This window comes from Equus przewalskii, chromosome 7 (genome assembly GCF_037783145.1).
Source record: "Equus przewalskii isolate Varuska chromosome 7, EquPr2, whole genome shotgun sequence".
NCBI classification, from domain to species: Eukaryota; Metazoa; Chordata; class Mammalia; order Perissodactyla; family Equidae; genus Equus; species Equus przewalskii.
In genome coordinates this window covers 41790658-41803866 of record NC_091837.1, presented here as the reverse complement: position 1 = coordinate 41803866, position 13209 = coordinate 41790658, and the positions used below count along the sequence as shown (strand labels likewise).

The 13209-nt window shown below is 37.3% G+C and overlaps 1 protein-coding gene across 18 annotated transcripts in view; it reads right to left on the bottom strand.

Moving 5' to 3' along the window:
- ESCO1 (establishment of sister chromatid cohesion N-acetyltransferase 1) overlaps positions 1-13209 on the bottom strand; it is a 74615-nt gene that overhangs the window by 53527 nt on the left and 7879 nt on the right. For 10 of the 18 annotated variants that reach the window (XR_011542606.1, XR_011542605.1, XM_070629723.1 and 7 more), the window contains one exon: positions 3542-3644. The exons of the other annotated variants lie outside the window; for them this stretch is intronic. The gene's annotated coding sequence lies outside the window, so the exon portion shown is untranslated. The remainder of the gene's footprint in view (positions 1-3541; positions 3645-13209) is intronic. 18 annotated transcript variants of the gene reach the window in all.

Here is a 13209-nt window from a genome sequence, read left to right as displayed (position 1 = left end):
GGAAAATCCTTCAAAATGCTGAAAGAAAATTATGTCCAAAGTAGAATTCAATGCCTAATTCAGTGTGAGTCTACAATGAGGATATTTCAGACAGGTAGAGTTTCAAAAAATTTACCTTCCACATATCTTCTATAGAAATGCACCACAAAATGAATGTGTTAAACAAAGGAAGGAGAGAAAAGAGGGAGGTCAGAAGCAAAAAAAAGAAAACAAGAAAAGATAATGTGTGTCTTTACTGAAGTTCATATGAATAAATTAGACAATTAAAAAGAATTTTTAAAAAGAACTTCTATTGATAATACAGATATATAGCCACTCAATTCTTTACTCCTGCCTATTTAATAAAAGGAATGACTTGGCAGCTGAAGGACTGAGAATATTTTCAAATATATCTTTCTTTTAGTATTGTCAACTTTTGGAGTGTACAAACCAAAAAAGCATCATGCTACATGTGGTAACACAAGAAGACTCCCATTAAATTCGGCAAGTATTTTTTTTAACAGCATTGCAGAGATGATACAATTAAGCAAGCAAAAGAAATAATAAACAAAAAATTGAAAGACAGAAAATTATTATTTGCAGGAAAAAATTCAAGACAACATGAAAATTATTGTGTACATGAGTTCAGTAAGGTGATAGGTAAAAATATTAAAAATTCAAAAACTTTAAATAAAGGATAATCAGCTGTAATATATAATAGAAGAAAATATCACATACCAGTTACAAGAACACACATATACACAAATCAACTTAAAAAGTAATGGGGTGTAGATTTGTGCTTGCTGATATTAAAATACACTTCGTTGTAATAATTAACAATTTAGCTCCAACATATCGATAGACCACAGATTAATGGAACAGCACAGAGACTCCAAAAATAGGCCCAAAAGCATGAGGGAATTTAGTAAAGATAAAGACAGTATTAATTTCATTAATTTCAAATTAATGAAGAAAAGATTGTTCAACAATTGGTGTTAGTACAACTGGGTAACCATCTGAGTAATTTTGGTTTAAGAGTGAGGCAATTAATGTCCAGGAAAAATTTAACCATTAAAAATTGAAACATAAGGGGCTGGCCCCGTGGCCGAGTGGTTAAGTTCGCGCGCTCCGCTGCAGGCGGCCCAGTGTTTCGTTGGTTCGAGTCCTGGGCGCGGACATGGCACTGCTCATCAAACCACGCTGAGGCAGCGTCCCACATGCCACAACTAGAAGGACCCACAACGAAATATACAACTATGTACCGGGGGGCTTTGGGGAGAAAAAGGAAAAAATAAAATCTTTAAAAAAAAAAAAAAAAAAAAAAAAATTGAAACATAAAAGAACACATTAAAATGTGGGAGAATTTTAATATTTATTTTCAGAGTGGGAAAAGGTTTCAAGCCCTGTCAGAAAATTCAGAAGCTAAGTTTGAGAGAAAAAACTAGAGGAAAAATACTGGCAAGAAATAGCAAGAGCTAATCACCATAACATGTGCACAAGAAAGAAACCACAGATGGCTGGTGTGATAATAAAGAATAAAATAAGTTAAAACGAGAACAAAACACCATTTTTCCCACCTATCAGACTGGCCAAAGATCAAGAAGTTTAACAACACAGTCTTGGCAAAGGTTTGTAATAGGTACTCTCCCATTCAAGGTCTATGCAGGACGACTTAGCAACATCTATCAAAATTATAAATGCTAAATTTCAAACAATTCCATTTCCAGGACTTAATATTATGGATATACTTGCACAAGTGCACAAAGACACAAATACAGCAAATACAAAATTCTCTGCAACACTGCATGAATAGATTCAATCCCCAACAAACAACCATCACTATAAGCTGGTTACATAGTTGATACATTTATGCAATAGAATACCACGCAATCACATCAAAGTAGAGTTGAGATTCCACTCAATTCCAGGCATAATTCCCCCAGGCTTTTTATATAAAATTGACAACCTGATTTTAAAACTTATGTGGAAAGGCAAAAACCGTGTACAATAGTCAAAGACTTTTTTTAAAAAAGAACAAATTTCCAATACTGACACTAACCAATTTCAAGATTTACTATAAAGTTACAGTAATCAAGACAGTATAATCTGGACAGTAGGACAGACACAGAGATCAACGGAACAGAGATCAACGGAACAGAGAATCCAGAAATAGATGCATACATTTATGGTCAATTAATTTTTGGCAAAAGTGCCAAAGCAAGTCCATGGGGAAAAGAAAGAATGAAAAAAATGGTGCTGGAATTACTAGATATCCAACTGGGAAAAAAAAAAAAGAACATCAGTCCTTTACATACAACTCACAAAAATAATCTGAGATTGATCACAGACATTAATGTAAAACTATAAAACTCCAGAAGAAAACAAAGGTGAAAATTTTTGAGACTCTGAGGTAGACAAAGATTTTTTTAGCCAAGAATCACACCCATTCTACCTATGTCCACATAAAAACTTGTTCAAAAATCTTCAATGCAGGGGCTGACCCAGTGGCCGAGTGGTTAAGTTTGTGCGCTCCACTTTAGCGGCCCAGGGTTTCACTGGTTCAAATGCTGGGCACGGACATGGTATCGCTCATCAGGCCACACTGAAGTGGCGTCCCATGTACCACAACTAGAAGGACCTACAACTATAATATATATATACAACTGTGTACTGGGGGACTTTGGGGACAAAAAGGGAGGAAAAAAATCTTCAGTGCAGCTTTATGCACAATAACCAAAATCTCAAAACAACCCAAAAGTCAGGGGAACTGGATAAACAAAATGTGGTCTATCAGTATAATAGAAAACTACTCAGCAATCAAAAGGAACAACTACTTGGAACAATATGAATGAAACTCAGTCATTATGCTGAGTGAAAAAAGCTAGACACAGAGTACATAATGCATAATTCCATTTTTTCTGAAATTCTAAAAAAGGCAACCTAATCTACATAAAAAGAAAGCAGATGAGTCATTGCCTGGGGTCAGGAGTGGAGGGAGAGAGAGACTTTTGGAGGTGATGAAAATGTTCTGTATCTTGATTGTGATGGTGGCTCTAAGAGTCTGTAAATCTGTCAAACTCCACCAAATTGTACATTTTAAGAGGGTGCAATTTACTGTATATAAATTACACTTTAATAAAGCCATCCAAAAAACAGACCTATAAGTAACCGATATGGACCTACAACCAAGAAACACTGTTAAACCAAAAAAAGCAAGGTGCAGAACAGGGTGTACTTCCCTTTGTGTGAAGAGAGAAAGGAGAGAGAGTGGGAGGAGGAACATGTATAGAAATATATGCTTGCTGATGCACACAATAGGTATGGAAGGATACAAAAGAAACTAGTAATAGTGAGATTTCTGGGAAACAGAACTACAGGACCAAGTGACAGTGTGAAAAAAGCTTACTCTTCACTAGATACCCACTTAAATGTTTTATTAAGTAGACATATAACCTTGCCAAGAAATTTAAATATGTTAAATTTCTCTGAAAATACGAAGTATGTTTGTCACACTGACTATCATCTTGGAAGGCGCTAAATGATGAAAGTATAAGCCACTTACCTTACTAAAATGGAAAGCACATATCACTTTTTTCTTTAAGTTGATTGATGATGCTCCCAATGAACGATGCTTCTAATAACGTCCTGTGTGTTTGGGAACTAATCTTTAAAAAAAAAAATCTATAGCTAAAGTAAAACAATCTATTAAAAAAACAAGAGAATACAAAAATAGTATGGTCTTATTAACTGATATATTAAAACAACTGAGACTAAGCTAGACTAAGTAAATGGCCTTGCTCCAATTTTTCACTGTTTCATGCAAAATATAACACAACTGCAATATGATCACTATCTCATTTTTGCACCATATAGCAGATTTTGTTTTTCTTCAAAAATAACCACTACCTCCTACTCCAATCCCGACCTCCATGGAAGGAGTATATTTTCCTTCCCATCTGATGCTGAGCTTGGCCACATGCCTTACTTTGGCCTCATGGTGGGCAGAGTCAACTTCCCTGCCCCCATAGCCTTGGCCATCTGACTTGCTTTGGCCAACAGGACATTAGCAGAAAGGATGCACACAGAGGTTTGAAATGTCTTTGTGCAGTTGGGCTTGTCCTCTTATAGCTCTGCCATCACCATGAGAAGTTTCACCAGGTAGATGCTGCCCCTTCAGTCTAGGCCCCAGAATAAACACAAAGAGTAGAAATGAGCCAAACCCCAAATGATGTGCTAAGCACAACCCACAGGGAGAAGGAAAGCCCACCTGCACCCACAGCCGCCTAGCTAAACCTAATCCACAGCTGCTCTAGAGATGTGTAAGCAAGAATAATTCATTGCTGTTTTAAGCCATTGAGTTCTAGGGGAGTTTCTCACACAGTGACAACCGACTAATACACACTGCACTTAATTTTATTTTCTGGGAAGCTCAAAACTTACCAAAGATTAAGTCTCAAGAGGGATAAAAACTTGAAAAAACAGAGAAAGCTCATTTAATTTCCTTTATTAACACTAAGAATTCTAATTTTAAAAATAATGAATTACCTTACTTTACTTCTTTTTCTCCCAATTTCTAAATATTTTAATACAATATTTGGCAGTTGGGAGCCACCTTAGGAAAGAGGTAGACTGATACACAATTCTGCAGAAATTGCCAATCACCTGTTGAGGTATGCTAGGTATCACTTCACTTCAGTTTGCCCTACATATTAAATCATCACTAATCTAGCATTACACAACTTAATAACCCTCACTCTATTAAATATAATCTTGCAAGCAAGGACCAAAATGCATTCTCTAACCTGTTAACAAGTTGACAAGACCCCCCATGACAATCCAAAGCTGGCTTATTAATATAATAGTAATGAAATCAACGTTGGGGCCAAAAAATAATAATCAAACTTTACTTAAAATGACCACTTCAGAAAACCCACAATAACAATTATATTTTACTATAGATTACAAGATACATGCTAGAAAGTACCTGAGAATTTAAGACTACACTCAGTTGCCTGCAGTGCTTTATAATAAAATGCAAATTTTAATCATTAAAATATTTAGATTGTACATCACTCAACATATTTTAAGATTAAAGTGATTTTTTAAAAACAATTTTATAATTCCTATATAATTCCTAGATCATAAAATTCACCTCTTGATAGTGTACAATTTAGTGGTTTTCAGCATATTCAGAGTGTACAACAATTACCACTATCTAATTCCAGAATATTTTCCTCACCCCATACCCATTAGCAGTCTTTCCCCATTCTCCCTTCCCTCCAGGCCCCAGCAACTACAAATCTACTTTGTCCTTATGGATTTGGCTATTCTGGACGTTTCACATAAATGGAATCATACATGTGGCCTTTTGTGACTGGTTTACTTCACTTAGCATAATGTTCTTTGAAGGTTCAAATAACGTTGTAGCATGTATCAGTAACACCTTGTTTTTAATGGCTGAATACTATATAGTCCAGTGTATGAATATATAACATTTTGTTTATCTATCAATTGTTTAATGGGTTGCTTCTACTTTTTAGCTATCATGAATAATGCTGCTATGAACAATCGTGAATTAGTTTTTATGTGAACACGTTTTCAAGTCTCTTGGATATACCTAGAAGCATAATTGCTGGACCATATCGTAACTCTAAGTTTAACTTTTGAGAGACTGTTTTCCAAACCAGCTGCATCACTCTTTCTACATTCCCACCAGCTACGTACAAGCGTTCCAATTTCTCTACATCCCTGTCAACATTATTATCTTTTTAAATTTTAGTCATCTTTTTGGGTGCAAAGTGGTATCTCATAATTTTGATTTGTATTTTACTAATGACTACATTGAGCATCTTTCCTTTGGAGAAATGTCTATTCTAATGCTGTCCTCATTTTTTAAATTGGTTCTTTTCTTTTTATTACTGAGCTGTAACAGTTCCTTTACCTGGATATTAGACTCTTGTCAGATGTATGGTTTACAAGTATTTCCTCCAATCCTGTTGGTTGCCTTTTCACTTTCTTGATAGAATCCTTTGATACACAAAAGTTTTAATTTGATGAAGTCCAATTACATATATTTTTTTTGGTTGCTTGTGATTCAGGTGTCATATCTAAGAAACTATTACCTAATCCAACACCAGGAAGATCTACATCTATGTTCTCTTCCATGAGTCTGAAAGTTTTAGCTTACGCTTAAATCTCTGACCCATCTTGAGTTCATTTTGTATATGCTGTGATGCAGGGGTAAAACTTTCATTCTTCTGCATGTGGATATCCAATTGTCCCGGCACCGCTTGTTAAAAGACTATTCTTTACCCACTAAATTGTCTTGACACTCTTGTCGAAATCAATTGCCCATAAATATACGCATTTATTTCTGGACTCTCAATTCTGTTCCACTGATCCATATGATCTTATGCCAGTACTACACAGTCTCAATTACTGCAGCTTTGTAGTAAGTATTTTTTATCTTACTGAGGTATAACTGACATACTATATTAGTCTCAGGTGTACAACATAATGATTTGATATTTGTATACACTGTGAAATGATCATCACAATAGGTCTAGTTAATACCCATCACTTACACAGTTAAAAAATTTTTTTCTTGTGATCAGAACCTTTAAGATCTATTCTCTTAGCAACTTTCAAATAAGCAATATTGTATTATTAACTATAGTCACCATGTTGTACATTATATCACCATGACTTATTTTCTAACTGGAAGTTTGTATCTTTCATCATCCCCCACCTCTGGAACCACCAATCTGTTCTCTGTATCTATGAGCTTGGGTTTTTTTTTTTATTCCACAGATAAGTGACATCATACGGTGTGATGATGTGATTTGCAAGAAAAATATATATTTGGCCATTCAGATGACCAAAATATATTTCTCATATACATTTGGTGTTCATTCATGGTTTCTGGCTCACAGCTCCCAAAACCCTTAGAATTTCCTAAGTGTTGAGAGTGATGAAGGTGTCTTTTGTTAGGTTAAAAGAGAAGGGCTGGAGGTTGCATGAATCACCAATTTAATCAATCACACCTATGTAATGAAGCCTCCATAAAAACCCAAAAAGGCAGGGTTCGGAGAGCTTCTGAGTTGGTGAACACATGGAGATTTGGAGGGTGTGGCATGTTCAGAGAAAGCACGGAAGCTCCGAGCCCTTTCCACATACCCTGCCCTACACATATCTTCCATCTAGCTGTTTCTGAGTTACATCCTTCTATAATAAACAGGTGATCTAGTGAGTAAAATGTTCCTCTGAGTTCTGTGAGACACTCTAGCAAATTAATCAAACCAGAGGAGGGGGTTGTGGGAACCTCTGATTTAGAGGCAGTCAGTTAGAAGTACAGGTAACAACTTGGGCTTGAGACTGGCATTCTGAGTTGAAGGGGGTCACTGGAATCTCCAGTCTGTAGCCTGTTGCTCAGAAGCACAGGTAACAACCTGGGCTTGCAACTGGCTGGTGTTTGAAGGGTGTATGTGGGCGGAGGGTGGGGGGTGGGAGGTTAGTCTTGCAGACTGAACTCTTAACCTGTGGGATCTGAAGTTATCTTCAAGTGGATAGCGTTAGAACTGACTCGAACTGTAGGACACCTTGCTGGTGTCAGAACTGTTTGGTGTTGTGTGGGAAGCCAGCCTCCCCCCTCCACACATACTCATGGAAACTGGGTCCAGGAACCTAATTTATGCAGTATTTGTCTTTGTATTATTTCACTTAGCATAACACTCTCCAAGTCCATCCATGTTCTTGCAAATAGCAAAATTTCATTCTTTTTATGGCTGAGTAATACTCCATAGTGTGTGTGTATACACACACACACACATCTTTATCCATTCATCCATCAATGGGCACTTAGGTTGTTTCCATATCTCGGCTATTGTAAATAACGCTGCAATGAACATAGCGGTGCATATTATCTTTTCAAGTTAGTTTTTAATTTTTTCCAGATAAACAGCCAGAAGTAGAATTGCTGGATTGTATGGTAGTTCTATTTTTAATTTTTTGAGGAACCTCCACACTGTTTTTCACAATGGCTGCACCAATTTACATTCCCACCAGCTGTGCACAGGGTTCCCATTTCTCCGAAACCTTGCTAACACGTGTTATTTCTAGAAAGGAATAACCCCCAAAACTCTACATAGAAAATGCCCAATGTTTGGAAATTAAGAAAACCTATCCTACACAAACCGTAAGAAATCTCAGTTAAAAAAAAACACACAGTGGGTGAACTTGTCCTACCAGATATCAACACTTAACTGTAAGACCACAGTAATCTGTGATACTCATTTAGGGATAGACAAATAGACCAAAGAAATAGACTAATGACACAAAATAAGAGTGCCAGGAAATCATATTCATATATATATATATAGTCAATTGGTTTATCATAGATAGTACCACAGCTTGGAAAATAGATTTTTAAAGAAATAGTGCTGGGACAACTGGTTATCATACGGGGAAAAACGGGAAACCAAATCCCTACCTCATATCATATACTAAAGTCAATGCCAAATGGACTAACTAAAGACATAAAATGTGAAAGGCGAAACGCACTACATAAGATGAGTATCCAAAGATTATGTAAAAACAAATCCTAGAGGCCAGCCCTATGGCAGAGTGATTCAAGTTCCATGTGCTCCACCTCAGCGGCATGGGTTCACAGGTTTGGATCCCACACGCAGACCTACTCCCCTTGTCAGCCATGCCATGGAGACATCCCACATACAAGATAGAGGAGGGCTGGCAGAGATGTTAGCTCAGGTGAATCTTCCTCACCAAAAAAAAAAAAATCCTACAAATCAATGAAACAGCCAATCGAAGAAAAAAATGGACAAAGACAATGGCAAAGGCAATGACAACGAAGAAGGAAAAGGCAATGGACAACCACCACAATCGCTAAAATTTAAAAGTTTGAGAACACAAAGTGTTGGTGAGAATGTGGGGTAATGTTGCTGCTGCTGGCAGCATTAACTGCTAAAACACTTTGGAGAACAGGCCAGAAGAGCAACCAACCCACAGTGAAATAGATGGATCCCAAAAGTAACCCTGAGGCTAGTAGGGGTAGGATGGGGAAGGAACTGGACCTGATGTTTGAGTATGGGTATTACTGCCAAGCATGCGACATTTGGGGGGGAAAAAAAACGCCCTAGCATCTTAGAAAATCAGGTAAAAGAAAAGTGAAGCAATTATTAACTCCAGGGGAAAAAAGGGGGGGGGGGCGGAGAATATAGCTTCAGAAGAATAGTTAGCTCAGCAATAAACAATATTTACACACTTATAACACCACTCATTATTATTGGCTTAACCAATAACTGAAATATAACTCTGCTAAGGGGATACAGGAAAGAGAGTAGGAGAACTAAATTCTAACTACAGAGGCCGAAAGTCAGTAACACCTGAAATTGATAAATCAAAATACAGCAGTTATTGCATACCACCAAAAATATGGAGCTAGATACTAAGAGAAACAATTAGAAAAGTGAAAGCAGTAGCTTCTGGAAAAAGGTACTTGGAGAAGGGGAATGGTGAGGAGTGCAATATTTGTCATTATAGGGCTTTTAGTGCAATTTGACTTTAACAACAATATACATGTATTACTTTGAAAATTTTTAAGAAGTTCTCCATTCTTACTGCATTTCTGTCAATTTCTCCTGGCATTCAAGAGGTCTGCTTTATTAGCATATAAAGGTTTTAGCCATTTTTTAAACTTAGAGTACACATAAAACACATTTTAAAATCTCACCAAAATGGAAGTTCTGAAAATTCATTACCCTATTGACTCAACAGGTCAAAGAAAACGAAAACAGATACAAGACTCTGGCAATGCAAGAGACTACAACTCAAGATTTAAAAAATTTTAATTCGTAGGAATACTATCCAGAGAGAGATTTTTATTGGGCTACTAAATACCTGCAATTTTAACATGTCAATATTCGGACTCCTAATCTCACCTCCTAAACCTAAAGCTTCCAACGGATTTTCCTCATCTCAGTAAACAGCAAGTTCATCCTTTAATCATTTGGTGCAAAACCTTGGAGTCATCCCCAACTCTTCTCTTAAAATTCATATCCAATCAAGCCATCATTAACAAATCCTGTCTACCTTCAAAACACATCCAAATCTGACCGCCTGACATCTCTACCACTACCTACCCTGGTCCAAGCCACCATTATCCCTCATCTGGACTTTTGTAACAGCTTCCTAATTGGTTAACTTTGCCTTCAGCCTTGTCCCTCCACTACCTCTCCCCTTCAGCTTCTTCTCAACACAACATGCAAGGTGATCCTTTTAAAATTTAAGTCAGGCTCTGTTATTTCTTTGCTCAAAACCCTCCAGTGACTTCCCATCTCAATCAGAGTGAAAGCAAAGGCTCGATGTTAACTATTAACTACTTCCTAGTTTTGCCCCGCTCACTGTGATCCAGTTATGTTGGCCCCCTTGCTATTCCTTGAATGCATTAAGCATATTCCCACCACAGGCCAAAAAGTGTTCCAGATTGAGAGAAAGCTCTGCTTTCAAAGAACTGATAATTCTTCTGTTTCAGAATGCAGTGAAAGTTACCCAAAATAATAGAAAATCTGTTTTGATGTCAAAATTAGTGTGCACATGTGTACAACGTGCACAAGCACACACACACATACACACACTTCTAACCTCATATACAAAAAGAGATATGAAAAGTCTAAATTAAAACAAATTAGCATTCTTAACAGAACATAAGCATAGCCAAATGGTCTACCACTACCAAGTAAAACTGATAAAAGGAACACAAAGATAGATTGAATTTTAGGAATTTTATTAATATATGACATCAACCAGTCAGACAAAAACAATTACCCTATCACCTCAGTGTAACCACCCCCACCACCAAAAAAACACTTCTTAAAATTAAACACCCTTTCCTCTTCACAACCCTAGACTATTACACCCAATCTGCTCTTGGTATATCAAACATCACTGGAAAACTTCTAGTCATTTCAAGGTGCAGTAATTCCCCCAGAAGATTTCAGCTCAGCACACCTTTCAATTTCAAAATAATTTATTAAAGGACTGTTTCCCCAAGCTATTACAAAAGCCTCTTCAGTTCCATAAAACACTGGTGCAAATTCAGAAAGCCATCTAACCAGCTGGGAAAGATTTCACTTCTAAGACAACAGAGTAACTTTTCAGCAAAACTCAGCTTGAACTTGGCACAAAACAAAGACCACAAGGTCTACCAATAGCATCAGACTTCTCACATGAAGACCTTCAATCTGCACAGATCCACAGTCTTAAAGTTTCTCATGTCGGTTATCTCTTCTCTTACTATCTTTCTCCTGACTCTCCTTTCACTATTTATCTCCCTCTTTCTTAACTCTTCCCAAAAGGGCCCACATGAACCTTTTCCCAGTTAAAATAAGCTTTCTACCTTCAATTTCTTCACATAATGCAAATTCTACTTCCTAGCTTAAAGCAAAAAATGGTTCTCTCCAAACTATTCCTTTTTCTCCAAAACTCTCCAGCTATATAGTAGCCCCCCAAAAATATGTTCTCATCTTAATTCCTGGAACTTGTGAATGTGATCTTATGTGGAAAAAAGTTATCTGCAACAATTACATCAAGGATCTTGAGATGAGATCATCTTGGATTATCCAGGTGGGCCCGAAATCCAGTAACAAGTATCCTTAAAAGAGACACACATATGGAAACAGACAGAGAGATGTGAAAACAGAAGCAGAGACTGGAGTAACGTGGTCACAAGCTCCAGAATGAAAAGGTAGCCTGGAAGAGGTAAGGAATGAATTCTCCTCTAGAGGCTATGGAGGGACCATGGCCATGCATACACCCTGATTTCTGACTTTTGGCCTCCATAACCATAAGAAAATAAATTTTTGTTGTAAAGCCATCAAGTTTGTGGTAATTTGTTATGGCAGACAAAGGAACCGATACACCTCCTAAGCAGGTTATATCACATCAAGGGACCTGCAGTGTTCCCAGCCACAGCCATTTTTCAACCCTTTGCAAAATTCTTTCCACTTTTCTTTTAAGGTTTATGCCATTCTGCTCTTATGTTCTATCATTCTTCAGTGTAGTAATCTACTGACCACCAAAAACTTTTCAACCATAGTTTTCTTCTCAAACCAAACTATTACCATCATTATGGGCTATAAAGTTCACATGAATGACCATAGGCCCTTAATCTCCTTAACTCCAATGACTGACCAATTCTTTACTTTTTTTTTGCTGAGAAAAACTCGCCCTGAGCTAACATCTGCGCCAATTCTCCTCTATTTTGTATGTAGGTTGCCGCCACAGCGTGGCTGACAAGTGGCGTAGGTCCATGCCCAGGATCCAAACCAGCAAATCCAGGCTGCCAAAGCAGTACATGCCAAACTTAACCACTATGCCATGGGGCCAGTCCCAACCTACCAATTCTTATTCCAGTTCAACTGCACAATCCTTTTGCCACGTACAAGAGATAAGAGAAATATTTACTGAAAATCTGAGTCTAGTCACTCGTCAAGTTCATAAACCCTTTCTGAAAATTTTACCATGTCCACGAGTGCTTAAAAAAAAAAAACAAAAAAGCCTCAGGGAGTTCATAAATAGTTACACTCTGAACCTCCTAACCCTGCTATGCTCCACATAGCTGATTAGATCAAGGGTGGGTTCCTGACACAAGAGTAGCCAACATATAGTGACTATAACAAAGTTTTCCAACCTCACACTATTAACGCGTTGGACCAGATAAATTCTTCGTTGTGGGAGTGCTGCCTTGTGTATGGAGGACGTTTAGCAGCAGCATTCCTGACCTCTACCCACTAGATACCAGTAGCACCCTGCCGTCAGCTCTGACAATCTTCAGACAGTGCCAAATGTCCCCTGGGAGGCAAAATTACCATTGGTTGAGCATTCGGCCTTCCTTGTTTTAACTCCCCTAGCAAGGAAAATCACAAGAAGGTAAACCAAATGCTAGAGCAGCAACTTCTAAGTCCTGAACTATGTTCAAGTTTCTATAAGGTCTGGTTTGTTTTGCTCTTCAGGAAGGCCTAGTGTTTGGTGATTTCCTATTCTTTTCTTCCACAAGATCTGGCCCTTTATAAAAACAGAGTCTTCTCTTCCTTACTTTTCTGTGTATCCTACCAATTCATTTACTTACTATTTAAGCTAATCCAAGTGTTTCTCACATTCAAAATACCCAACAAATACTGAGAGATTAAAAAATATTTTAATGAATCATAAAGT